Genomic DNA, 23589 nt, shown 5'->3' on the forward strand with positions numbered 1-23589 from the left:
TTAAAGGTGCTTCCATCAAAGAGTTTGCTCTTCCGTTTTACCGACGGTCACTTAAAAGCAACGCTCGCTTGCCGGGACCATGGGCGAGGAGGACTGTATGGGGAATGTGATGCCGGCCTTAGCCTGTCAGGGGCATCGCTTCTCGGCCTTTTGGCTAAGATCAAGTGTAGTATCTGTTCTTATCAGTTTAATATCTGATACGTCCCCTACCCGGGGACCATATATTAAATTGATTTTTGGACTTGGGAGATGGAACAGGGGCTTGCTCCGTCCACTCCACGCATCGACCCGGTATTGCAGTACCTCCGGGAACGGTGCACCCTCCTCTCTTCAGTGTTTAAAATAATCCTTTCTTTTCGCTGCATTTAAGAGAAATATGTGTGTGAGTCTGGCCTGGCTTTGTCACTGCGTTGACATGCTGCCGGGACGCAAGCTTTTTGAAATGAACTGGAATTTTAGTCAGGTTTGGGGTTATTTGTGTGCCAGTTCCCCCATTTGCCACTCTGTGTATGCTATTGCTGTAGTAGCACACAGACACGCAATAACATATCAACAGTCATTGTTGCAAAGTGTTTCTGGCCTAGCTGCTGCTTCGACTGTTCTTTTGTTGGCGGTAAGAAAAACACACACACACACACACACACTGGCGGTAGCTATCGGTTGGCTTTGATGTGGAAGTGTGGCACGACCTGTTAGAATGATGAGCCTTATTTCTCCACTTGCATGTAGAAAGACAAGCCCTATCGGGCCTCAACACAAAACTTTCTTCTGTGTTGAGGACAAGTAGAAGGGACACCCAGTGCAGAAACTCTGATTTCGGTGGTTCGCATGTTGTTGGGACCGTCAGTCAGGGCGATGGTCCTGTGAAGGACTCCTTTTGCCCTGAGCTGTACAACTCATACTTACCTGGCAGGGGAGATACCATGATCAAGAAGGTGGTTCACCCATGGCGAGGCCTGGCCATTGCACTCCGGTGGGGCTGACCTATGCGAATTCCCCAAATGTGGGAATCTCGACTGCATAATTTGTGGTAGTGGGGGACTGCGTTCGCGCTCTCCCCTGATGGATTGTCGAAAGTAATAAGGGGGAAACAGATAGGGACATGCTGCCTTCCAACCTGGCTGTAGCAACAGACAGACAGCAAGAATTTCCAAGGTGGCTTAAAAGCTATGCGCAGCCAGTGTCTTTGCTAGTGCTAGATCACAATATCACTCGTCAATCAAATTTGTTTCAGATTCAGCAGCCCTTGCTCTGATCAATGTGAAATCCCAGTCACGGCACATCTGCCTTACAGAACGGCTGTGGGCCAATAAAAGGCCCCAATCTTCTCCTGTCTTTTGGTTCACTTAAGTCTGCTGCAGATAAATCTGGTGGTTGAGGGTTTGAACTCATTTTTCAGAGCTTGACATAACGCATGTATCTTAAAGGTGCTTCCATCAAAGAGTTTGCTCTTCCGTTTTACCGACGGTCACTTAAAAGCAACGCTCGCTTGCCGGGACCATGGGCGAGGAGGACTGTATGGGGAATGTGATGCCGGCCTTAGCCTGTCAGGGGCATCGCTTCTCGGCCTTTTGGCTAAGATCAAGTGTAGTATCTGTTCTTATCAGTTTAATATCTGATACGTCCCCTACCCGGGGACCATATATTAAATTGATTTTTGGACTTGGGAGATGGAACATGGGCTTGCTCCGTCCACTCCACGCATCGACCCGGTATTGCAGTACCTCCGGGAACGGTGCACCCTCCTCTCTTCAGTGTTTAAAATAATCCTTTCTTTTCGCTGCATTTAAGAGAAATATGTGTGTGAGTCTGGCCTGGCTTTGTCACTGCGTTGACATGCTGCCGGGACGCAAGCTTTTTGAAATGAACTGGAATTTTAGTCAGGTTTGGGGTTATTTGTGTGCCAGTTCCCCCATTTGCCACTCTGTGTATGCTATTGCTGTAGTAGCACACAGACACGCAATAACATATCAACAGTCATTGTTGCAAAGTGTTTCTGGCCTAGCTGCTGCTTCGACTGTTCTTTTGTTGGCGGTAAGAAAAACACACACACACACACACACACACTGGCGGTAGCTATCGGTTGGCTTTGATGTGGAAGTGTGGCACGACCTGTTAGAATGATGAGCCTTATTTCTCCACTTGCATGTAGAAAGACAAGCCCTATCGGGCCTCAACACAAAACTTTCTTCTGTGTTGAGGACAAGTAGAAGGGACACCCAGTGCAGAAACTCTGATTTCGGTGGTTCGCATGTTGTTGGGACCGTCAGTCAGGGCGATGGTCCTGTGAAGGACTCCTTTTGCCCTGAGCTGTACAACTCATACTTACCTGGCAGGGGAGATACCATGATCAAGAAGGTGGTTCACCCATGGCGAGGCCTGGCCATTGCACTCCGGTGGGGCTGACCTATGCGAATTCCCCAAATGTGGGAATCTCGACTGCATAATTTGTGGTAGTGGGGGACTGCGTTCGCGCTCTCCCCTGATGGATTGTCGAAAGTAATAAGGGGGAAACAGATAGGGACATGCTGCCTTCCAACCTGGCTGTAGCAACAGACAGACAGCAATAATTTCCAAGGTGGCTTAAAAGCTATGCGCAGCCAGTGTCTTTGCTAGTGCTAGATCACAATATCACTCGTCAATCAAATTTGTTTCAGATTCAGCAGCCCTTGCTCTGATCAATGTGAAATCCCAGTCACGGCACATCTGCCTTACAGAACGGCTGTGGGCCAATAAAAGGCCCCAATCTTCTCCTGTCTTTTGGTTCACTTAAGTCTGCTGCAGATAAATCTGGTGGTTGAGGGTTTGAACTCATTTTTCAGAGCTTGACATAACGCATGTATCTTAAAGGTGCTTCCATCAAAGAGTTTGCTCTTCCGTTTTACCGACGGTCACTTAAAAGCAACGCTCGCTTGCCGGGACCATGGGCGAGGAGGACTGTATGGGGAATGTGATGCCGGCCTTAGCCTGTCAGGGGCATCGCTTCTCGGCCTTTTGGCTAAGATCAAGTGTAGTATCTGTTCTTATCAGTTTAATATCTGATACGTCCCCTACCCGGGGACCATATATTAAATTGATTTTTGGACTTGGGAGATGGAACAGGGGCTTGCTCCGTCCACTCCACGCATCGACCCGGTATTGCAGTACCTCCGGGAACGGTGCACCCTCCTCTCTTCAGTGTTTAAAATAATCCTTTCTTTTCGCTGCATTTAAGAGAAATATGTGTGTGAGTCTGGCCTGGCTTTGTCACTGCGTTGACATGCTGCCGGGACGCAAGCTTTTTGAAATGAACTGGAATTTTAGTCAGGTTTGGGGTTATTTGTGTGCCAGTTCCCCCATTTGCCACTCTGTGTATGCTATTGCTGTAGTAGCACACAGACACGCAATAACATATCAACAGTCATTGTTGCAAAGTGTTTCTGGCCTAGCTGCTGCTTCGACTGTTCTTTTGTTGGCGGTAAGAAAAACACACACACACACACACACACTGGCGGTAGCTATCGGTTGGCTTTGATGTGGAAGTGTGGCACGACCTGTTAGAATGATGAGCCTTATTTCTCCACTTGCATGTAGAAAGACAAGCCCTATCGGGCCTCAACACAAAACTTTCTTCTGTGTTGAGGACAAGTAGAAGGGACACCCAGTGCAGAAACTCTGATTTCGGTGGTTCGCATGTTGTTGGGACCGTCAGTCAGGGCGATGGTCCTGTGAAGGACTCCTTTTGCCCTGAGCTGTACAACTCATACTTACCTGGCAGGGGAGATACCATGATCAAGAAGGTGGTTCACCCATGGCGAGGCCTGGCCATTGCACTCCGGTGGGGCTGACCTATGCGAATTCCCCAAATGTGGGAATCTCGACTGCATAATTTGTGGTAGTGGGGGACTGCGTTCGCGCTCTCCCCTGATGGATTGTCGAAAGTAATAAGGGGGAAACAGATAGGCACATGCTGCCTTCCAACCTGGCTGTAGCAACAGACAGACAGCAAGAATTTCCAAGGTGGCTTAAAAGCTATGCGCAGCCAGTGTCTTTGCTAGTGCTAGATCACAATATCACTCGTCAATCAAATTTGTTTCAGATTCAGCAGCCCTTGCTCTGATCAATGTGAAATCCCAGTCACGGCACATCTGCCTTACAGAACGGCTGTGGGCCAATAAAAGGCCCCAATCTTCTCCTGTCTTTTGGTTCACTTAAGTCTGCTGCAGATAAATCTGGTGGTTGAGGGTTTGAACTCATTTTTCAGAGCTTGACATAACGCATGTATCTTAAAGGTGCTTCCATCAAAGAGTTTGCTCTTCCGTTTTACCGACGGTCACTTAAAAGCAACGCTCGCTTGCCGGGACCATGGGCGAGGAGGACTGTATGGGGAATGTGATGCCGGCCTTAGCCTGTCAGGGGCATCGCTTCTCGGCCTTTTGGCTAAGATCAAGTGTAGTATCTGTTCTTATCAGTTTAATATCTGATACGTCCCCTACCCGGGGACCATATATTAAATTGATTTTTGGACTTGGGAGATGGAACAGGGGCTTGCTCCATCCACTCCACGCATCGACCCGGTATTGCAGTACCTCCGGGAACGGTGCACCCTCCTCTCTTCAGTGTTTAAAATAATCCTTTCTTTTCACTGCATTTAAGAGAAATATGTGTGTGAGTCTGGCCTGGCTTTGTCACTGCGTTGACATGCTGCCGGGACACAAGCTTTTTGAAATGAACTGGAATTTTAGTCAGGTTTGGGGTTATTTGTGTGCCAGTTTCCCCATTTGCCACTCTGTGTATGCTATTGCTGTAGTAGCACACAGACACGCAATAACATATCAACAGTCATTGTTGCAAAGTGTTTCTGGCCTAGCTGCTGCTTCGACTGTTCTTTTGTTGGCGGTAAGAAAAACACACACACACACACACACTGGCGGTAGCTATCGGTTGGCTTTGATGTGGAAGTGTGGCACGACCTGTTAGAATGATGAGCCTTATTTCTCCACTTGCATGTAGAAAGACAAGCCCTATCGGGCCTCAACACAAAACTTTCTTCTGTGTTGAGGACAAGTAGAAGGGACACCCAGTGCAGAAACTCTGATTTCGGTGGTTCGCATGTTGTTGGGACCGTCAGTCAGGGCGATGGTCCTGTGAAGGACTCCTTTTGCCCTGAGCTGTACAACTCATACTTACCTGGCAGGGGAGATACCATGATCAAGAAGGTGGTTCACCCATGGCGAGGCCTGGCCATTGCACTCCGGTGGGGCTGACCTATGCGAATTCCCCAAATGTGGGAATCTCGACTGCATAATTTGTGGTAGTGGGGGACTGCGTTCGCGCTCTCCCCTGATGGATTGTCGAAAGTAATAAGGGGGAAACAGATAGGGACATGCTGCCTTCCAACCTGGCTGTAGCAACAGACAGACAGCAAGAATTTCCAAGGTGGCTTAAAAGCTATGCGCAGCCAGTGTCTTTGCTAGTGCTAGATCACAATATCACTCGTCAATCAAATTTGTTTCAGATTCAGCAGCCCTTGCTCTGATCAATGTGAAATCCCAGTCACGGCACATCTGCCTTACAGAACGGCTGTGGGCCAATAAAAGGCCCCAATCTTCTCCTGTCTTTTGGTTCACTTAAGTCTGCTGCAGATAAATCTGGTGGTTGAGGGTTTGAACTCATTTTTCAGAGCTTGACATAACGCATGTATCTTAAAGGTGCTTCCATCAAAGAGTTTGCTCTTCCGTTTTACCGACGGTCACTTAAAAGCAACGCTCGCTTGCCGGGACCATGGGCGAGGAGGACTGTATGGGGAATGTGATGCTGGCCTTAGCCTGTCAGGGGCATCGCTTCTCGGCCTTTTGGCTAAGATCAAGTGTAGTATCTGTTCTTATCAGTTTAATATCTGATACGTCCCCTACCCGGGGACCATATATTAAATTGATTTTTGGACTTGGGAGATGGAACAGGGGCTTGCTCCGTCCACTCCACGCATCGACCCGGTATTGCAGTACCTCCGGGAACGGTGCACCCTCCTCTCTTCAGTGTTTAAAATAATCCTTTCTTTTCACTGCATTTAAGAGAAATATGTGTGTGAGTCTGGCCTGGCTTTGTCACTGCGTTGACATGCTGCCGGGACGCAAGCTTTTTGAAATGAACTGGAATTTTAGTCAGGTTTGGGGTTATTTGTGTGCCAGTTCCCCCATTTGCCACTCTGTGTATGCTATTGCTGTAGTAGCACACAGACACGCAATAACATATCAACAGTCATTGTTGCAAAGTGTTTCTGGCCTAGCTGCTGCTTCGACTGTTCTTTTGTTGGCGGTAAGAAAAACACACACACACACACACACACACACACACACACACACTGGCGGTAGCTATCGGTTGGCTTTGATGTGGAAGTGTGGCACGACCTGTTAGAATGATGAGCCTTATTTCTCCACTTGCATGTAGAAAGACAAGCCCTATCGGGCCTCAACACAAAACTTTCTTCTGTGTTGAGGACAAGTAGAAGGGACACCCAGTGCAGAAACTCTGATTTCGGTGGTTCGCATGTTGTTGGGACCGTCAGTCAGGGCGATGGTCCTGTGAAGGACTCCTTTTGCCCTGAGCTGTACAACTCATACTTACCTGGCAGGGGAGATACCATGATCAAGAAGGTGGTTCACCCATGGCGAGGCCTGGCCATTGCACTCCGGTGGGGCTGACCTATGCGAATTCCCCAAATGTGGGAATCTCGACTGCATAATTTGTGGTAGTGGGGGACTGCGTTCGCGCTCTCCCCTGATGGATTGTCGAAAGTAATAAGGGGGAAACAGATAGGGACATGCTGCCTTCCAACCTGGCTGTAGCAACAGACAGACAGCAAGAATTTCCAAGGTGGCTTAAAAGCTATGCGCAGCCAGTGTCTTTGCTAGTGCTAGATCACAATATCACTCGTCAATCAAATTTGTTTCAGATTCAGCAGCCCTTGCTCTGATCAATGTGAAATCCCAGTCACGGCACATCTGCCTTACAGAACGGCTGTGGGCCAATAAAAGGCCCCAATCTTCTCCTGTCTTTTGGTTCACTTAAGTCTGCTGCAGATAAATCTGGTGGTTGAGGGTTTGAACTCATTTTTCAGAGCTTGACATAACGCATGTATCTTAAAGGTGCTTCCATCAAAGAGTTTGCTCTTCCGTTTTACCGACGGTCACTTAAAAGCAACGCTTGCTTGCCGGGACCATGGGCGAGGAGGACTGTATGGGGAATGTGATGCTGGCCTTAGCCTGTCAGGGGCATCGCTTCTCGGCCTTTTGGCTAAGATCAAGTGTAGTATCTGTTCTTATCAGTTTAATATCTGATACGTCCCCTACCCGGGGACCATATATTAAATTGATTTTTGGACTTGGGAGATGGAACAGGGGCTTGCTCCGTCCACTCCACGCATCGACCCGGTATTGCAGTACCTCCGGGAACGGTGCACCCTCCTCTCTTCAGTGTTTAAAATAATCCTTTCTTTTCACTGCATTTAAGAGAAATATGTGTGTGAGTCTGGCCTGGCTTTGTCACTGCGTTGACATGCTGCCGGGACGCAAGCTTTTTGAAATGAACTGGAATTTTAGTCAGGTTTGGGGTTATTTGTGTGCTAGTTTCCCCATTTGCCACTCTGTGTATGCTATTGCTGTAGTAGCACACAGACACGCAATAACATATCAACAGTCATTGTTGCAAAGTGTTTCTGGCCTAGCTGCTGCTTCGACTGTTCTTTTGTTGGCGGTAAGAAAAACACACACACACACACACACTGGCGGTAGCTATCGGTTGGCTTTGATGTGGAAGTGTGGCACGACCTGTTAGAATGATGAGCCTTATTTCTCCACTTGCATGTAGAAAGACAAGCCCTATCGGGCCTCAACACAAAACTTTCTTCTGTGTTGAGGACAAGTAGAAGGGACACCCAGTGCAGAAACTCTGATTTCGGTGGTTCGCATGTTGTTGGGACCGTCAGTCAGGGCGATGGTCCTGTGAAGGACTCCTTTTGCCCTGAGCTGTACAACTCATACTTACCTGGCAGGGGAGATACCATGATCAAGAAGGTGGTTCACCCATGGCGAGGCCTGGCCATTGCACTCCGGTGGGGCTGACCTATGCGAATTCCCCAAATGTGGGAATCTCGACTGCATAATTTGTGGTAGTGGGGGACTGCGTTCGCGCTCTCCCCTGATGGATCGTCGAAAGTAATAAGGGGGAAACAGATAGGGACATGCTGCCTTCCAACCTGGCTGTAGCAACAGACAGACAGCAAGAATTTCCAAGGTGGCTTAAAAGCTATGCGCAGCCAGTGTCTTTGCTAGTGCTAGATCACAATATCACTCGTCAATCAAATTTGTTTCAGATTCAGCAGCCCTTGCTCTGATCAATGTGAAATCCCAGTCACGGCACATCTGCCTTACAGAACGGCTGTGGGCCAATAAAAGGCCCCAATCTTCTCCTGTCTTTTGGTTCACTTAAGTCTGCTGCAGATAAATCTGGTGGTTGAGGGTTTGAACTCATTTTTCAGAGCTTGACATAACGCATGTATCTTAAAGGTGCTTCCATCAAAGAGTTTGCTCTTCCGTTTTACCGACGGTCACTTAAAAGCAACGCTCGCTTGCCGGGACCATGGGCGAGGAGGACTGTATGGGGAATGTGATGCCGGCCTTAGCCTGTCAGGGGCATCGCTTCTCGGCCTTTTGGCTAAGATCAAGTGTAGTATCTGTTCTTATCAGTTTAATATCTGATACGTCCCCTACCCGGGGACCATATATTAAATTGATTTTTGGACTTGGGAGATGGAACAGGGGCTTGCTCCGTCCACTCCACGCATCGACCCGGTATTGCAGTACCTCCGGGAACGGTGCACCCTCCTCTCTTCAGTGTTTAAAATAATCCTTTCTTTTCGCTGCATTTAAGAGAAATATGTGTGTGAGTCTGGCCTGGCTTTGTCACTGCGTTGACATGCTGCCGGGACGCAAGCTTTTTGAAATGAACTGGAATTTTAGTCAGGTTTGGGGTTATTTGTGTGCCTGTTCCCCCATTTGCCACTCTGTGTATGCTATTGCTGTAGTAGCACACAGACACGCAATAACATATCAACAGTCATTGTTGCAAAGTGTTTCTGGCCTAGCTGCTGCTTCGACTGTTCTTTTGTTGGCGGTAAGAAAAACACACACACACACACACACTGGCGGTAGCTATCGGTTGGCTTTGATGTGGAAGTGTGGCACGACCTGTTAGAATGATGAGCCTTATTTCTCCACTTGCATGTAGAAAGACAAGCCCTATCGGGCCTCAACACAAAACTTTCTTCTGTGTTGAGGACAAGTAGAAGGGACACCCAGTGCAGAAACTCTGATTTTGGTGGTTCGCATGTTGTTGGGACCGTCAGTCAGGGCGATGGTCCTGTGAAGGACTCCTTTTGCCCTGAGCTCTACAACTCATACTTACCTGGCAGGGGAGATACCATGATCAAGAAGGTGGTTCACCCATGGCGAGGCCTGGCCATTGCACTCCGGTGGGGCTGACCTATGCGAATTCCCCAAATGTGGGAATCTCGACTGCATAATTTGTGGTAGTGGGGGACTGCGTTCGCGCTCTCCCCTGATGGATTGTCGAAAGTAATAAGGGGGAAACAGATAGGGACATGCTGCCTTCCAACCTGGCTGTAGCAACAGACAGACAGCAATAATTTCCAAGGTGGCTTAAAAGCTATGCGCAGCCAGTGTCTTTGCTAGTGCTAGATCACAATATCACTCGTCAATCAAATTTGTTTCAGATTCAGCAGCCCTTGCTCTGATCAATGTGAAATCCCAGTCACGGCACATCTGCCTTACAGAACGGCTGTGGGCCAATAAAAGGCCCCAATCTTCTCCTGTCTTTTGGTTCACTTAAGTCTGCTGCAGATAAATCTGGTGGTTGAGGGTTTGAACTCATTTTTCAGAGCTTGACATAACGCATGTATCTTAAAGGTGCTTCCATCAAAGAGTTTGCTCTTCCGTTTTACCGACGGTCACTTAAAAGCAACGCTCGCTTGCCGGGACCATGGGCGAGGAGGACTGTATGGGGAATGTGATGCCAGCCTTAGCCTGTCAGGGGCATCGCTTCTCGGCCTTTTGGCTAAGATCAAGTGTAGTATCTGTTCTTATCAGTTTAATATCTGATACGTCCCCTACCCGGGGACCATATATTAAATTGATTTTTGGACTTGGGAGATGGAACAGGGGCTTGCTCCGTCCACTCCACGCATCGACCCGGTATTGCAGTACCTCCGGGAACGGTGCACCCTCCTCTCTTCAGTGTTTAAAATAATCCTTTCTTTTCGCTGCATTTAAGAGAAATATGTGTGTGAGTCTGGCCTGGCTTTGTCACTGCGTTGACATGCTGCCGGGACGCAAGCTTTTTGAAATGAACTGGAATTTTAGTCAGGTTTGGGGTTATTTGTGTGCCTGTTCCCCCATTTGCCACTCTGTGTATGCTATTGCTGTAGTAGCACACAGACACGCAATAACATATCAACAGTCATTGTTGCAAAGTGTTTCTGGCCTAGCTGCTGCTTCGACTGTTCTTTTGTTGGCGGTAAGAAAAACACACACACACACACACACTGGCGGTAGCTATCGGTTGGCTTTGATGTGGAAGTGTGGCACGACCTGTTAGAATGATGAGCCTTATTTCTCCACTTGCATGTAGAAAGACAAGCCCTATCGGGCCTCAACACAAAACTTTCTTCTGTGTTGAGGACAAGTAGAAGGGACACCCAGTGCAGAAACTCTGATTTTGGTGGTTCGCATGTTGTTGGGACCGTCAGTCAGGGCGATGGTCCTGTGAAGGACTCCTTTTGCCCTGAGCTCTACAACTCATACTTACCTGGCAGGGGAGATACCATGATCAAGAAGGTGGTTCACCCATGGCGAGGCCTGGCCATTGCACTCCGGTGGGGCTGACCTATGCGAATTCCCCAAATGTGGGAATCTCGACTGCATAATTTGTGGTAGTGGGGGACTGCGTTCGCGCTCTCCCCTGATGGATTGTCGAAAGTAATAAGGGGGAAACAGATAGGGACATGCTGCCTTCCAACCTGGCTGTAGCAACAGACAGACAGCAAGAATTTCCAAGGTGGCTTAAAAGCTATGCGCAGCCAGTGTCTTTGCTAGTGCTAGATCACAATATCACTCGTCAATCAAATTTGTTTCAGATTCAGCAGCCCTTGCTCTGATCAATGTGAAATCCCAGTCACGGCACATCTGCCTTACAGAACGGCTGTGGGCCAATAAAAGGCCCCAATCTTCTCCTGTCTTTTGGTTCACTTAAGTCTGCTGCAGATAAATCTGGTGGTTGAGGGTTTGAACTCATTTTTCAGAGCTTGACATAACGCATGTATCTTAAAGGTGCTTCCATCAAAGAGTTTGCTCTTCCGTTTTACCGACGGTCACTTAAAAGCAACGCTCGCTTGCCGGGACCATGGGCGAGGAGGACTGTATGGGGAATGTGATGCCGGCCTTAGCCTGTCAGGGGCATCGCTTCTCGGCCTTTTGGCTAAGATCAAGTGTAGTATCTGTTCTTATCAGTTTAATATCTGATACGTCCCCTACCCGGGGACCATATATTAAATTGATTTTTGGACTTGGGAGATGGAACAGGGGCTTGCTCCGTCCACTCCACGCATCGACCCGGTATTGCAGTACCTCCGGGAACGGTGCACCCTCCTCTCTTCAGTGTTTAAAATAATCCTTTCTTTTCGCTGCATTTAAGAGAAATATGTGTGTGAGTCTGGCCTGGCTTTGTCACTGCGTTGACATGCTGCCGGGACGCAAGCTTTTTGAAATGAACTGGAATTTTAGTCAGGTTTGGGGTTATTTGTGTGCCTGTTCCCCCATTTGCCACTCTGTGTATGCTATTGCTGTAGTAGCACACAGACACGCAATAACATATCAACAGTCATTGTTGCAAAGTGTTTCTGGCCTAGCTGCTGCTTCGACTGTTCTTTTGTTGGCGGTAAGAAAAACACACACACACACACACACTGGCGGTAGCTATCGGTTGGCTTTGATGTGGAAGTGTGGCACGACCTGTTAGAATGATGAGCCTTATTTCTCCACTTGCATGTAGAAAGACAAGCCCTATCGGGCCTCAACACAAAACTTTCTTCTGTGTTGAGGACAAGTAGAAGGGACACCCAGTGCAGAAACTCTGATTTTGGTGGTTCGCATGTTGTTGGGACCGTCAGTCAGGGCGATGGTCCTGTGAAGGACTCCTTTTGCCCTGAGCTCTACAACTCATACTTACCTGGCAGGGGAGATACCATGATCAAGAAGGTGGTTCACCCATGGCGAGGCCTGGCCATTGCACTCCGGTGGGGCTGACCTATGCGAATTCCCCAAATGTGGGAATCTCGACTGCATAATTTGTGGTAGTGGGGGACTGCGTTCGCGCTCTCCCCTGATGGATTGTCGAAAGTAATAAGGGGGAAACAGATAGGGACATGCTGCCTTCCAACCTGGCTGTAGCAACAGACAGACAGCAAGAATTTCCAAGGTGGCTTAAAAGCTATGCGCAGCCAGTGTCTTTGCTAGTGCTAGATCACAATATCACTCGTCAATCAAATTTGTTTCAGATTCAGCAGCCCTTGCTCTGATCAATGTGAAATCCCAGTCACGGCACATCTGCCTTACAGAACGGCTGTGGGCCAATAAAAGGCCCCAATCTTCTCCTGTCTTTTGGTTCACTTAAGTCTGCTGCAGATAAATCTGGTGGTTGAGGGTTTGAACTCATTTTTCAGAGCTTGACATAACGCATGTATCTTAAAGGTGCTTCCATCAAAGAGTTTGCTCTTCCGTTTTACCGACGGTCACTTAAAAGCAACGCTCGCTTGCCGGGACCATGGGCGAGGAGGACTGTATGGGGAATGTGATGCCGGCCTTAGCCTGTCAGGGGCATCGCTTCTCGGCCTTTTGGCTAAGATCAAGTGTAGTATCTGTTCTTATCAGTTTAATATCTGATACGTCCCCTACCCGGGGACCATATATTAAATTGATTTTTGGACTTGGGAGATGGAACAGGGGCTTGCTCCGTCCACTCCACGCATCGACCCGGTATTGCAGTACCTCCGGGAACGATGCACCCTCCTCTCTTCAGTGTTTAAAATAATCCTTTCTTTTCGCTGCATTTAAGAGAAATATGTGTGTGAGTCTGGCCTGGCTTTGTCACTGCGTTGACATGCTGCCGGGACGCAAGCTTTTTGAAATGAACTGGAATGTTAGTCAGGTTTGGGGTTATTTGTGTGCCAGTTCCCCCATTTGCCACTCTGTGTATGCTATTGCTGTAGTAGCACACAGACACGCAATAACATATCAACAGTCATTGTTGCAAAGTGTTTCTGGCCTAGCTGCTGCTTCGACTGTTCTTTTGTTGGCGGTAAGAAAAACACACACACACACACACACTGGCGGTAGCTATCGGTTGGCTTTGATGTGGAAGTGTGGCACGACCTGTTAGAATGATGAGCCTTATTTCTCCACTTGCATGTAGAAAGACAAGCCCTATCGGGCCTCAACACAAAACTTTCTTCTGTGTTGAGGACAAGTAGAAGGGACACCCAGTGCAGAAACTCTGATTTCGGTGGTTCGCATGTTGTTGGGACCGTCAGTCAGGGCGATGGTCCTGTGAAGGACTCCTTTTGCCCTGAGCTGTACAACTCATACTTACCTGGCAGGGGAGATACCATGATCAAGAAGGTGGTTCACCCATGGCGAGGCCTGGCCATTGCACTCCGGTGGGGCTGACCTATGCGAATTCCCCAAATGTGGGAATCTCGACTGCATAATTTGTGGTAGTGGGGGACTGCGTTCGCGCTCTCCCCTGATGGATTGTCGAAAGTAATAAGGGGGAAACAGATAGGGACATGCTGCCTTCCAACCTGGCTGTAGCAACAGACAGACAGCAAGAATTTCCAAGGTGGCTTAAAAGCTATGCGCAGCCAGTGTCTTTGCTAGTGCTAGATCACAATATCACTCGTCAATCAAATTTGTTTCAGATTCAGCAGCCCTTGCTCTGATCAATGTGAAATCCCAGTCACGGCACATCTGCCTTACAGAACGGCTGTGGGCCAATAAAAGGCCCCAATCTTCTCCTGTCTTTTGGTTCACTTAAGTCTGCTGCAGATAAATCTGGTGGTTGAGGGTTTGAACTCATTTTTCAGAGCTTGACATAACGCATGTATCTTAAAGGTGCTTCCATCAAAGAGTTTGCTCTTCCGTTTTACCGACGGTCACTTAAAAGCAACGCTCGCTTGCCGGGACCATGGGCGAGGAGGACTGTATGGGGAATGTGATGCCGGCCTTAGCCTGTCAGGGGCATCGCTTCTCGGCCTTTTGGCTAAGATAGTGATCACCTCTTTTTGCTGCCAGTCACCTTGCCTGTAGTGGCATTGTTCGCTGACAGTCCTTGGAGGAAATTATTTTTCCTGAGTGTTACGAAAAGCAACTCTTGTAGTTGCATTGCTTTCACAAAGGAATATATACAGCTCACAAATCCATTCACCAGGGTACCAAGCACTTTCTAGTGAAGTTCAGGTAATTACTGGTGTTATTTATTTATTTATTAGGTTTTAGTGTAATTTATTTGTTTGATCGTCTTTTTAGTACTGTGTTAGAGTAGGAGTTTTTAAAGTGTGGTGTCTCCAACATGTCGGCGGCCCATGCTGGCATGCGGAGGCACCACAGTGTACGCTTCACCTTTGTGGAGAAAGATGGAAGGCTACAGGGGTTGTCTAGGCTAGACTTCTCAAGGAAGCTAGTCCAACAATCACTGAATTTTAAACCAGATGACATAAATTGCATTGTGACCTTACCACAGAACAAAGGATTTGATGTTAGCTTCCGCTCAGCGATTCTGTTGAAGGAATTTTGGACAAGATATGAAAACACCAGAGCCCAGTTTTCTGCTTTTAATGTAGAGAAACTGACTGACAATGCTTCCAAGACAGTCATTGTCAGGATGTTCAATGAAACAGTAAATGCAGATGACATATGTATGTGGCTGGGAAGATTTTGCACGGTTAAAGGCCAAGCTATGAAGGTGAGAGATGAGGATGGCATTTGGAACTGTGCTTGGAGGGTCCCCATTCAACAATGGCAGGATCCCCAAGGCTTCCAGGGCCTGAAACATCTGCCATCCATGATAGTTCTGGGAAATAACCGGGGCTACATTCACTACCAGGGACAGCCAAAACTTTGTCGCAAGTGTGGCGAGCATGGACATCTTGCGGAAGCATGTCAGCAAATCATCTGTGGAAAGTGCAGAGAAATTGGTCATACTTTTGAAGAATGTACCAATGGCAGAAAGTGCAACCTGTGTGGAGAAACAACTCATCTCTTCAGAGACTGTCCAAGGTCTTTTGCCAACAAAGTGAAAGCTGCAAAACAAGCAGAAAAAGAAAAAGAAAATGGCGGATTGTTTGAAATGTTTGAAGAGCACATTTTGGAGCCTGGGCCAGACAATTCAAATCTCCCTCCAAATCCTGTGACTGGAGGACAGGAGTCAGGTGAGGAGGGGGAGGGGGAGGGGCCTGTCACTGCTCCTCAAGTGGAGCATGTGGAAGAAGAGGCTGCAGTACAGGCAGAAGGTGGAGCTACACCTCATTCTGAGGGTGAAAGTAAGATTGGGAGTGAGTTTGAGAATGGGAGTGAGTGTGAGAGTGATCGTGAGAATGAGAATGAGAATGAGAATGAGAATGAGAATGAGAATGAGAATGAGAATGAGAATGAGAGTGATAGCGAAGAAGCCTCCCTCCCCCCGGCCCAACAGGCTAAGAGGCCTTTATCAGAATTGTCCCCGGAGGCTCCAGTAGTCTCCGGAAAGAGGGGAAGAGCTGGGGACTCCTCAGACAGTTTATCTGTGGAGGAGCCCAGAGTCTTCCCCTCCGATTCTCCAAATGAGCTCTCTTTCCTAAATATAGCCCTACAATCAACCCCTAAGGACTCGAAATTCAACAAAAGATTGCAAGAAAGGCCACCACCTAGAGTCCGACCGGGGAAAATGGCTCAAACCCCTCACCCCTCCCCCATAAGGGTGAAGGAAGAGCAAATTTCACAAGAAGTATGACGACTGCTTCTAAATACTAGTCTTTTAAAATGTCTTACCTGTTGTTTTTAACCATACTTATGACCCTCACCTTCTCTACCATCAATGTGAGAAGTGTGAAGTCTAAAGTTAGAGCGCAATCTGTTTTATCCTACCTAAACTCTTTTAAGTCAGATGTGTTTTTAATACAAGAATGTGGTCTACCGTTTTTAAAAAACTACAGGGATTGGGAGGAGTTGTGGCCACATGGATCCGTGTGGAGTGGATCAAACCACAACAAAAATGATGGCGTGGCAATTTTAATTAAAAACCCTCTGATCTTGGTGAAGGGCAGCACTGTGGTGAGAGACGGTAGGGCACTTTTAGCACACCTGACTTTTATGGGAAGAGATTTTAAGGTTTTAAATACCTATGGTTTTAATGAAAAAAATGACAGGTATGACCTTTTAAAAGACTTGCAGTCCCACATGCTAGGCAGGGAACCATTAGTTGTAGGAGGGGATTTTAATTGTGTTCTAAACAAGAAAGACAGGAGGGGAGCAGGGGAAGATTTCAAAGTCGATAAAACATCAGTTTTATTTGGGGCCCTATGTAAGGATTTTAAACTACTGGACTGTTTTAAAGTCATGCATCCCAGAGAGGAGGGCTTCACCTGGTTCAGTGGTGACGGCACCAAAGCCTCTCGCATAGACTATATTTTATCACGGGATTTCCCACCAACCGATGCTAGAGTAACTCCTGTTTTCTTCTCTGATCACACTATACTTTCTTGCACCCTATCACTAACTTCAGGTGTGACGGCTGGGAAGGGTCTGTGGAAACTCAACTGCTCCCTTTTAGAAGATAGGGAGTTAGTTAGGCAGTACAGGGAGCAGTACCAAGACTGGCAGACCCTTCAAGACCTATACGTCTCACGTGCACACTGGTGGGAAATGGTGAAGGGAAGGACCCAGACCTTTTTCAGGCAGGCAGGTAAGAGAAAGAAAGGTAGGGACGACAGACGCATGCTGGGACTGCAAAAACGACTTCAACGGTATTTTAAACTAAACCTAGAGGGTCTGGATTTTAATGAAGAAATAAAGCAAATAAAAGAAGAGATGTCGGTTTTAGCAGAAATTAAAAGTAAGGGTGTCATTTTAAGAAGCAAAGAAAAAGAAATAGAAGAAGGAGAGAAGTGCACTAGGTACTTTTTTAAAAGAATTTTAGATAAAGATAAAACCATTTTTAAACTGAAAAAAGACAATCAGTGCACAGCCGAAACAACAGATGAAATTAATGATACCATAGTTCAATTTTATAAAGACTTATACAAAGAAAAACCTATAAAAACAGACACAATGAGAGAAGTTTTAAAGTTCATTGAACACAAAATAAATGACAGTGTGCTTTTATCCCAAGATTTTACCCTTTTAGAAATTTTCAACTGCATTAAGAGTTTCAAAAAAGGGAAGTCCCCAGGAGACGATGGGCTTCCCTTAGAATTTTATTTGACTTTCTGGGACATTTTAGCACCTGACCTTTTTGTTGTTTTTATGGACTTAGAAAAACTTGACAGACTCCCCGACAGTTTTAGAAGAGGGATAGTGACTTTACTTTTCAAGGACAACGACAAGACAGACCTAAGAAACTGGAGACCTATCACTCTTTTAAACTTTGATTGTAAACTTTTTAGCAAACTTTTAGCATCTCGCATGACTGTGTTTTTAGAGGGGCTGATTCACCCGGATCAAACCTGTGCCATCCCGGGGAGAAAGATCACGGACAGCCTCCTACTGATCCGAGACACCATCTGTTTTGCGAGAGACAGAAACATTAGGCTAGTAGTCCTAAATTTAGACTTTGAGAAAGCTTTTGATAGGGTCTCGCACCAGTACCTTTTCCAGGTACTGCAAAAAATGGGGTTCCCTGAGAGGTTTATAGCTTGGGTGGGACTGCTGTACCGGGGAATCACCAGCAAATTCATAGTTAATGGGCATCTGACAAAAGCAGTCGATATTAACTGCGGTGTCCGTCAGGGTTGTCCGTTATCTGCCCTCCTCTACATCACATGCATTGAACCATTGGCACAGGTCTTGAGAAGGGACCAACGAATCAATGGGGTGGTAGTACCGGGGAGCGGGGGAATGACCAGCAAGTGTGTTTTATACATGGACGACATCAACATTTTATGCACTGACCTTTTATCCGTAAACAGGACACTGGACTTGACTGACTGGTTCGGACTGGCCTCAGGATCAAAATTAAACAGACTGAAGACCCAAGCCCAATTTTACGGACCATGGACAGTGACTGAAAAGACGGGACTCCCCCTAACTGTGACACAGACTGACTTAAAAATACTTGGGGTCAAATTTAATAAGGAGGGTGGAGGGGAAACAAATTGGCAGGACAAGATAGGGAAAGTAAAACAACGACTGGGGTACTGGAGACTAAGGGAAATGACAATGGAAGGAAAGGTTTTAATCATCAAAGCTGTGATTTTACCCTTGCTTTTAATGCTCACTTCTGTTTTTACCCCCCCCAGAAATGTGATCTTAGACCTGGAACGAGCCATCTTTTATTTCATGTGGGGGTCTAAGTGGGAGCGCCTGAGAAGGGACACAATGAGGAAAACCAAGGAGAAAGGAGGAAAAGGAGTGCCAGACCTGTTTTTAATCCTGGGAGCAAGATACGCCACAATCGGACTCGCAGCTGCCACAGCCCCATCCAGAAACCCAAAGACAGCAGCAATGGCCCGGTTCTGGATGGGGTCCTACCTCAGGAAACTGAAACTTTTAAAAACTGATCTTAAAGTTCCAGTGTCCTTTTATCTGCCGCAATCGTATCATTTTATTCAGAAGTTTTTAAAACATTTTAACCTTGAAAAACAGGAGCTGCATATTTTAACTAACATACGTTCTGTAATCTCTGTTGTGCAGGAGCGAGAACCAGTGAGCCCAGTGCGCGGGCTTGCACTCGGCGAGCCCTCCACAGTTTGGAAAAATGTGGACCATCCTGTTCTTCCAAACAGACTCCGGGACCTGTCATGGATGGTGGCTCACGAGATCCTCCCAGTCAGGTCCGTGATGCACTCCCGGGGCATGTCGACGTCCCCAACCTGCCCCCGACCTGGTTGTGGCGCGCCTGAGTCGGTGAGGCACCTGCTCTGGGAGTGCAGCGCTGCTGTAGAACAGTGGGCACTGGCCGGCTCCTTGCAATTCCCGTGCTTACCAGCAAGGGAGGTCCTTACAGCACAGCTGGTACTGTATGGAGTGAGCCAAAGTCAACAAACACCAAAGGACTTTGCAAAACAATGGCTCACTCTAGCCGCCATCAAAGACGCCACATGGACCTCCAGGAACTTGCTGGTAAGAAAGCACAAGCAGATCCCCCCCGTGGCAGTGATCCAGATGGCAGCAGCGACGGTCAGTATGGCCGTCGCTGCAGGCGGCGGGCCTAGGACACAGCCACAAAGAAGAATCGCCTCTGTGCCCATTCGGATGAAGGAGCTGGAGCCATACGGGAAAAGTTCAAAGCAGCAGCGGCCTGACTCTCCGGGAGAGGCAGGTGGGAAGGAGATGCAGGGTGAGGATCTCCTCTGAGCACCAGGACAGGATCCCGAGAGACCACATCTGTTTGGGAGAACAGGATGAGTTAATCTTGATAGGGGCTCACTGCACTCCTGCACAACAATTGACTTTTAAAGAAAAACGTTTCTCAACAAATGCTCTCCTTTTAATTGTTTTAAATGAAGACACTGTTTTTACACCCTAAAACATTTTATGATGTATCTTACATAGTATCAATGTTTGTTTTTTAAAAAAACAGAAAAGATAAGATGTGTACCCTGTAAAACTGTAAAAAAAAATGAACAACAAGGAAAACACAACAACAACAAAGAAAACAAATCTGTTATGTGAAATGTGATGAAACATAAAGTGGAAAAAAGTGTCAATAAAACTTTTCAAAAGAAAAAAAAAAATCTGTTCTTATCAGTTTAATATCTGATACGTCCCCTACCCGGGGACCATATATTAAATTGATTTTTGGACTTGGGAGATGGAACAGGGGCTTGCTCCGTCCACTCCACGCATCGACCCGGTATTGCAGTACCTCCGGGAACGGTGCACCCTCCTCTCTTCAGTGTTTAAAATAATCCTTTCTTTTCACTGCATTTAAGAGAAATATGTGTGTGAGTCTGGCCTGGCTTTGTCACTGCGTTGACATGCTGCCGGGACGCAAGCTTTTTGAAATGAACTGGAATTTTAGTCAGGTTTGGGGTTATTTGTGTGCCAGTTCCCCCATTTGCCACTCTGTGTATGCTATTGCTGTAGTAGCACACAGACACGCAATAACATATCAACAGTCATTGTTGCAAAGTGTTTCTGGCCTAGCTGCTGCTTCGACTGTTCTTTTGTTGGCGGTAAGAAAAACACACACACACACACACACTGGCGGTAGCTATCGGTTGGCTTTGATGTGGAAGTGTGGCACGACCTGTTAGAATGATGAGCCTTATTTCTCCACTTGCATGTAGAAAGACAAGCCCTATCGGGCCTCAACACAAAACTTTCTTCTGTGTTGAGGACAAGTAGAAGGGACACCCAGTGCAGAAACTCTGATTTCGGTGGTTCGCATGTTGTTGGGACCGTCAGTCAGGGCGATGGTCCTGTGAAGGACTCCTTTTGCCCTGAGCTGTACAACTCATACTTACCTGGCAGGGGAGATACCATGATCAAGAAGGTGGTTCACCCATGGCGAGGCCTGGCCATTGCACTCCGGTGGGGCTGACCTATGCGAATTCCCCAAATGTGGGAATCTCGACTGCATAATTTGTGGTAGTGGGGGACTGCGTTCGCGCTCTCCCCTGATGGATTGTCGAAAGTAATAAGGGGGAAACAGATAGGGACATGCTGCCTTCCAACCTGGCTGTAGCAACAGACAGACAGCAAGAATTTCCAAGGTGGCTTAAAAGCTATGCGCAGCCAGTGTCTTTGCTAGTGCTAGATCACAATATCACTCGTCAATCAAATTTGTTTCAGATTCAGCAGCCCTTGCTCTGATCAATGTGAAATCCCAGTCACGGCACATCTGCCTTACAGAACGGCTGTGGGCCAATAAAAGGCCCCAATCTTCTCCTGTCTTTTGGTTCACTTAAGTCTGCTGCAGATAAATCTGGTGGTTGAGGGTTTGAACTCATTTTTCAGAGCTTGACATAACGCATGTATCTTAAAGGTGCTTCCATCAAAGAGTTTGCCCTTCCGTTTTACCGACGGTCACTTAAAAGCAACGCTCGCTTGCCGGGACCATGGGCGAGGAGGACTGTATGGGGAATGTGATGCCGGCCTTAGCCTGTCAGGGGCATCGCTTCTCGGCCTTTTGGCTAAGATCAAGTGTAGTATCTGTTCTTATCAGTTTAATATCTGATACGTCCCCTACCCGGGGACCATATATTAAATTGATTTTAGGACTTGGGAGATGGAACAGGGGCTTGCTCCGTCCACTCCACGCATCGACCCGGTATTGCAGTACCTCCGGGATCGGTGCACCCTCCTCTCTTCAGTGTTTAAAATAATCCTTTCTTTTCACTGCATTTAAGAGAAATACGTGTGTGAGTCTGGCCTGGCTTTGTCACTGCGTTGACATGCTGCCGGGACGCAAGCTTTTTGAAATGAACTGGAATTTTAGTCAGGTTTGGGGTTATTTGTGTGCCAGTTCCCCCATTTGCCACTCTGTGTATGCTATTGCTGTAGTAGCACACAGACACGCAATAACATATCAACAGTCATTGTTGCAAAGTTTTTCTGGCCTAGCTGCTGCTTCGACTGTTCTTTTGTTGGCGGTAAGAAAAACACACACACACACACTGGCGGTAGCTATCGGTTGGCTTTGATGTGGAAGTGTGGCACGACCTGTTAGAATGATGAGCCTTATTTCTCCACTTGCATGTAGAAAGACAAGCCCTATCGGGCCTCAACACAAAACTTTCTTCTGTGTTGAGGACAAGTAGAAGGGACACCCAGTGCAGAAACTCTGATTTCGGTGGTTCGCATGTTGTTGGGACCGTCAGTCAGGGCGATGGTCCTGTGAAGGACTCCTTTTGCCCTGAGCTGTACAACTCATACTTACCTGGCAGGGGAGATACCATGATCAAGAAGGTGGTTCACCCATGGCGAGGCCTGGCCATTGCACTCCGGTGGGGCTGACCTATGCGAATTCCCCAAATGTGGGAATCTCGACTGCATAATTTGTGGTAGTGGGGGACTGCGTTCGCGCTCTCCCCTGATGGATTGTCGAAAGTAATAAGGGGGAAACAGATAGGGACATGCTGCCTTCCAACCTGGCTGTAGCAACAGACAGACAGCAAGAATTTCCAAGGTGGCTTAAAAGCTATGCGCAGCCAGTGTCTTTGCTAGTGCTAGATCACAATATCACTCGTCAATCAAATTTGTTTCAGATTCAGCAGCCCTTGCTCTGATCAATGTGAAATCCCAGTCACGGCACATCTGCCTTACAGAACGGCTGTGGGCCAATAAAAGGCCCCAATCTTCTCCTGTCTTTTGGTTCACTTAAGTCTGCTGCAGATAAATCTGGTGGTTGAGGGTTTGAACTCATTTTTCAGAGCTTGACATAACGCATGTATCTTAAAGGTGCTTCCATCAAAGAGTTTGCTCTTCCGTTTTACCGACGGTCACTTAAAAGCAACGCTCGCTTGCCGGGACCATGGGCGAGGAGGACTGTATGGGGAATGTGATGCCGGCCTTAGCCTGTCAGGGGCATCGCTTCTCGGCCTTTTGGCTAAGATCAAGTGTAGTATCTGTTCTTATCAGTTTAATATCTGATACGTCCCCTACCCGGGGACCATATATTAAATTGATTTTAGGACTTGGGAGATGGAACAGGGGCTTGCTCCGTCCACTCCACGCATCGACCCGGTATTGCAGTACCTCCGGGATCGGTGCACCCTCCTCTCTTCAGTGTTTAAAATAATCCTTTCTTTTCACTGCATTTAAGAGAAATACGTGTGTGAGTCTGGCCTGGCTTTGTCACTGCGTTGACATGCTGCCGGGACGCAAGCTTTTTGAAATGAACTGGAATTTTAGTCAGGTTTGGGGTTATTTGTGTGCCAGTTCCCCCATTTGCCACTCTGTGTATGCTATTGCTGTAGTAGCACACAGACACGCAATAACATATCAACAGTCATTGTTGCAAAGTTTTTCTGGCCTAGCTGCTGCTTCGACTGTTCTTTTGTTGGCGGTAAGAAAAACACACACACACACACTGGCGGTAGCTATCGGTTGGCTTTGATGTGGAAGTGTGGCACGACCTGTTAGAATGATGAGCCTTATTTCTCCACTTGCATGTAGAAAGACAAGCCCTATCGGGCCTCAACACAAAACTTTCTTCTGTGTTGAGGACAAGTAGAAGGGACACCCAGTGCAGAAACTCTGATTTCGGTGGTTCGCATGTTGTTGGGACCGTCAGTCAGGGCGATGGTCCTGTGAAGGACTCCTTTTGCCCTGAGCTGTACAA

At 47.4% G+C, this 23589-nt stretch overlaps 24 non-coding genes and 1 pseudogene across 24 annotated transcripts; all 25 read left to right on the forward strand.

Annotated features, from left to right (window-relative positions):
• The first annotated feature begins 134 nt into the window (after positions 1-134).
• On the forward strand, positions 135-325 carry LOC136177862 (U2 spliceosomal RNA). The gene has a single exon (XR_010665356.1). It is a non-coding gene; the product is annotated as a U2 spliceosomal RNA (small nuclear RNA).
• Positions 326-898: 573 nt separating this feature from the next.
• Positions 899-1062, forward strand: LOC136177694 (U1 spliceosomal RNA). Its single transcript, XR_010665187.1, has one exon. It is a non-coding gene; the product is annotated as a U1 spliceosomal RNA (small nuclear RNA).
• Positions 1063-1555: 493 nt separating this feature from the next.
• LOC136177936 (U2 spliceosomal RNA) lies at positions 1556-1746 on the forward strand. The gene has a single exon (XR_010665431.1). It is a non-coding gene; the product is annotated as a U2 spliceosomal RNA (small nuclear RNA).
• Positions 1747-2321: 575 nt separating this feature from the next.
• Positions 2322-2485, forward strand: LOC136177695 (U1 spliceosomal RNA). The gene has a single exon (XR_010665188.1). It is a non-coding gene; the product is annotated as a U1 spliceosomal RNA (small nuclear RNA).
• A 493-nt stretch (positions 2486-2978) lies between these two features.
• Positions 2979-3169, forward strand: LOC136177863 (U2 spliceosomal RNA). The gene has a single exon (XR_010665357.1). It is a non-coding gene; the product is annotated as a U2 spliceosomal RNA (small nuclear RNA).
• A 573-nt stretch (positions 3170-3742) lies between these two features.
• Positions 3743-3906, forward strand: LOC136177696 (U1 spliceosomal RNA). The gene has a single exon (XR_010665189.1). It is a non-coding gene; the product is annotated as a U1 spliceosomal RNA (small nuclear RNA).
• A 493-nt stretch (positions 3907-4399) lies between these two features.
• LOC114917227 (U2 spliceosomal RNA) lies at positions 4400-4590 on the forward strand. Its single transcript, XR_003805949.2, has one exon. It is a non-coding gene; the product is annotated as a U2 spliceosomal RNA (small nuclear RNA).
• A 571-nt stretch (positions 4591-5161) lies between these two features.
• LOC136177697 (U1 spliceosomal RNA) lies at positions 5162-5325 on the forward strand. The gene has a single exon (XR_010665190.1). It is a non-coding gene; the product is annotated as a U1 spliceosomal RNA (small nuclear RNA).
• Positions 5326-5818: 493 nt separating this feature from the next.
• On the forward strand, positions 5819-6009 carry LOC136177864 (U2 spliceosomal RNA). The gene has a single exon (XR_010665358.1). It is a non-coding gene; the product is annotated as a U2 spliceosomal RNA (small nuclear RNA).
• Positions 6010-6598: 589 nt separating this feature from the next.
• LOC136177698 (U1 spliceosomal RNA) lies at positions 6599-6762 on the forward strand. The gene has a single exon (XR_010665191.1). It is a non-coding gene; the product is annotated as a U1 spliceosomal RNA (small nuclear RNA).
• A 493-nt stretch (positions 6763-7255) lies between these two features.
• Positions 7256-7446, forward strand: LOC136177865 (U2 spliceosomal RNA). Its single transcript, XR_010665359.1, has one exon. It is a non-coding gene; the product is annotated as a U2 spliceosomal RNA (small nuclear RNA).
• A 571-nt stretch (positions 7447-8017) lies between these two features.
• On the forward strand, positions 8018-8181 carry LOC136177699 (U1 spliceosomal RNA). Its single transcript, XR_010665192.1, has one exon. It is a non-coding gene; the product is annotated as a U1 spliceosomal RNA (small nuclear RNA).
• A 493-nt stretch (positions 8182-8674) lies between these two features.
• On the forward strand, positions 8675-8865 carry LOC136177866 (U2 spliceosomal RNA). Its single transcript, XR_010665360.1, has one exon. It is a non-coding gene; the product is annotated as a U2 spliceosomal RNA (small nuclear RNA).
• A 571-nt stretch (positions 8866-9436) lies between these two features.
• Positions 9437-9600, forward strand: LOC136177700 (U1 spliceosomal RNA). Its single transcript, XR_010665193.1, has one exon. It is a non-coding gene; the product is annotated as a U1 spliceosomal RNA (small nuclear RNA).
• A 493-nt stretch (positions 9601-10093) lies between these two features.
• Positions 10094-10284, forward strand: LOC136177868 (U2 spliceosomal RNA). Its single transcript, XR_010665362.1, has one exon. It is a non-coding gene; the product is annotated as a U2 spliceosomal RNA (small nuclear RNA).
• A 571-nt stretch (positions 10285-10855) lies between these two features.
• On the forward strand, positions 10856-11019 carry LOC136177701 (U1 spliceosomal RNA). Its single transcript, XR_010665194.1, has one exon. It is a non-coding gene; the product is annotated as a U1 spliceosomal RNA (small nuclear RNA).
• Positions 11020-11512: 493 nt separating this feature from the next.
• Positions 11513-11703, forward strand: LOC136177869 (U2 spliceosomal RNA). The gene has a single exon (XR_010665363.1). It is a non-coding gene; the product is annotated as a U2 spliceosomal RNA (small nuclear RNA).
• Positions 11704-12274: 571 nt separating this feature from the next.
• LOC136177702 (U1 spliceosomal RNA) lies at positions 12275-12438 on the forward strand. The gene has a single exon (XR_010665195.1). It is a non-coding gene; the product is annotated as a U1 spliceosomal RNA (small nuclear RNA).
• Positions 12439-12931: 493 nt separating this feature from the next.
• Positions 12932-13122, forward strand: LOC114919684 (U2 spliceosomal RNA). Its single transcript, XR_003808077.2, has one exon. It is a non-coding gene; the product is annotated as a U2 spliceosomal RNA (small nuclear RNA).
• Positions 13123-13693: 571 nt separating this feature from the next.
• LOC114919681 (U1 spliceosomal RNA) lies at positions 13694-13857 on the forward strand. The gene has a single exon (XR_003808074.2). It is a non-coding gene; the product is annotated as a U1 spliceosomal RNA (small nuclear RNA).
• Positions 13858-20012: 6155 nt separating this feature from the next.
• On the forward strand, positions 20013-20191 carry LOC136177954 (U2 spliceosomal RNA; annotated as a pseudogene).
• A 571-nt stretch (positions 20192-20762) lies between these two features.
• Positions 20763-20926, forward strand: LOC136177703 (U1 spliceosomal RNA). The gene has a single exon (XR_010665196.1). It is a non-coding gene; the product is annotated as a U1 spliceosomal RNA (small nuclear RNA).
• A 493-nt stretch (positions 20927-21419) lies between these two features.
• Positions 21420-21610, forward strand: LOC136177916 (U2 spliceosomal RNA). Its single transcript, XR_010665410.1, has one exon. It is a non-coding gene; the product is annotated as a U2 spliceosomal RNA (small nuclear RNA).
• A 567-nt stretch (positions 21611-22177) lies between these two features.
• On the forward strand, positions 22178-22341 carry LOC136177704 (U1 spliceosomal RNA). The gene has a single exon (XR_010665197.1). It is a non-coding gene; the product is annotated as a U1 spliceosomal RNA (small nuclear RNA).
• A 493-nt stretch (positions 22342-22834) lies between these two features.
• Positions 22835-23025, forward strand: LOC136177917 (U2 spliceosomal RNA). The gene has a single exon (XR_010665411.1). It is a non-coding gene; the product is annotated as a U2 spliceosomal RNA (small nuclear RNA).
• The last annotated feature ends 564 nt before the right edge of the window (positions 23026-23589 follow it).

This window comes from Labrus bergylta, chromosome 23 (assembly GCF_963930695.1).
Source record: "Labrus bergylta chromosome 23, fLabBer1.1, whole genome shotgun sequence".
NCBI classification, from domain to species: Eukaryota; Metazoa; Chordata; class Actinopteri; order Labriformes; family Labridae; genus Labrus; species Labrus bergylta.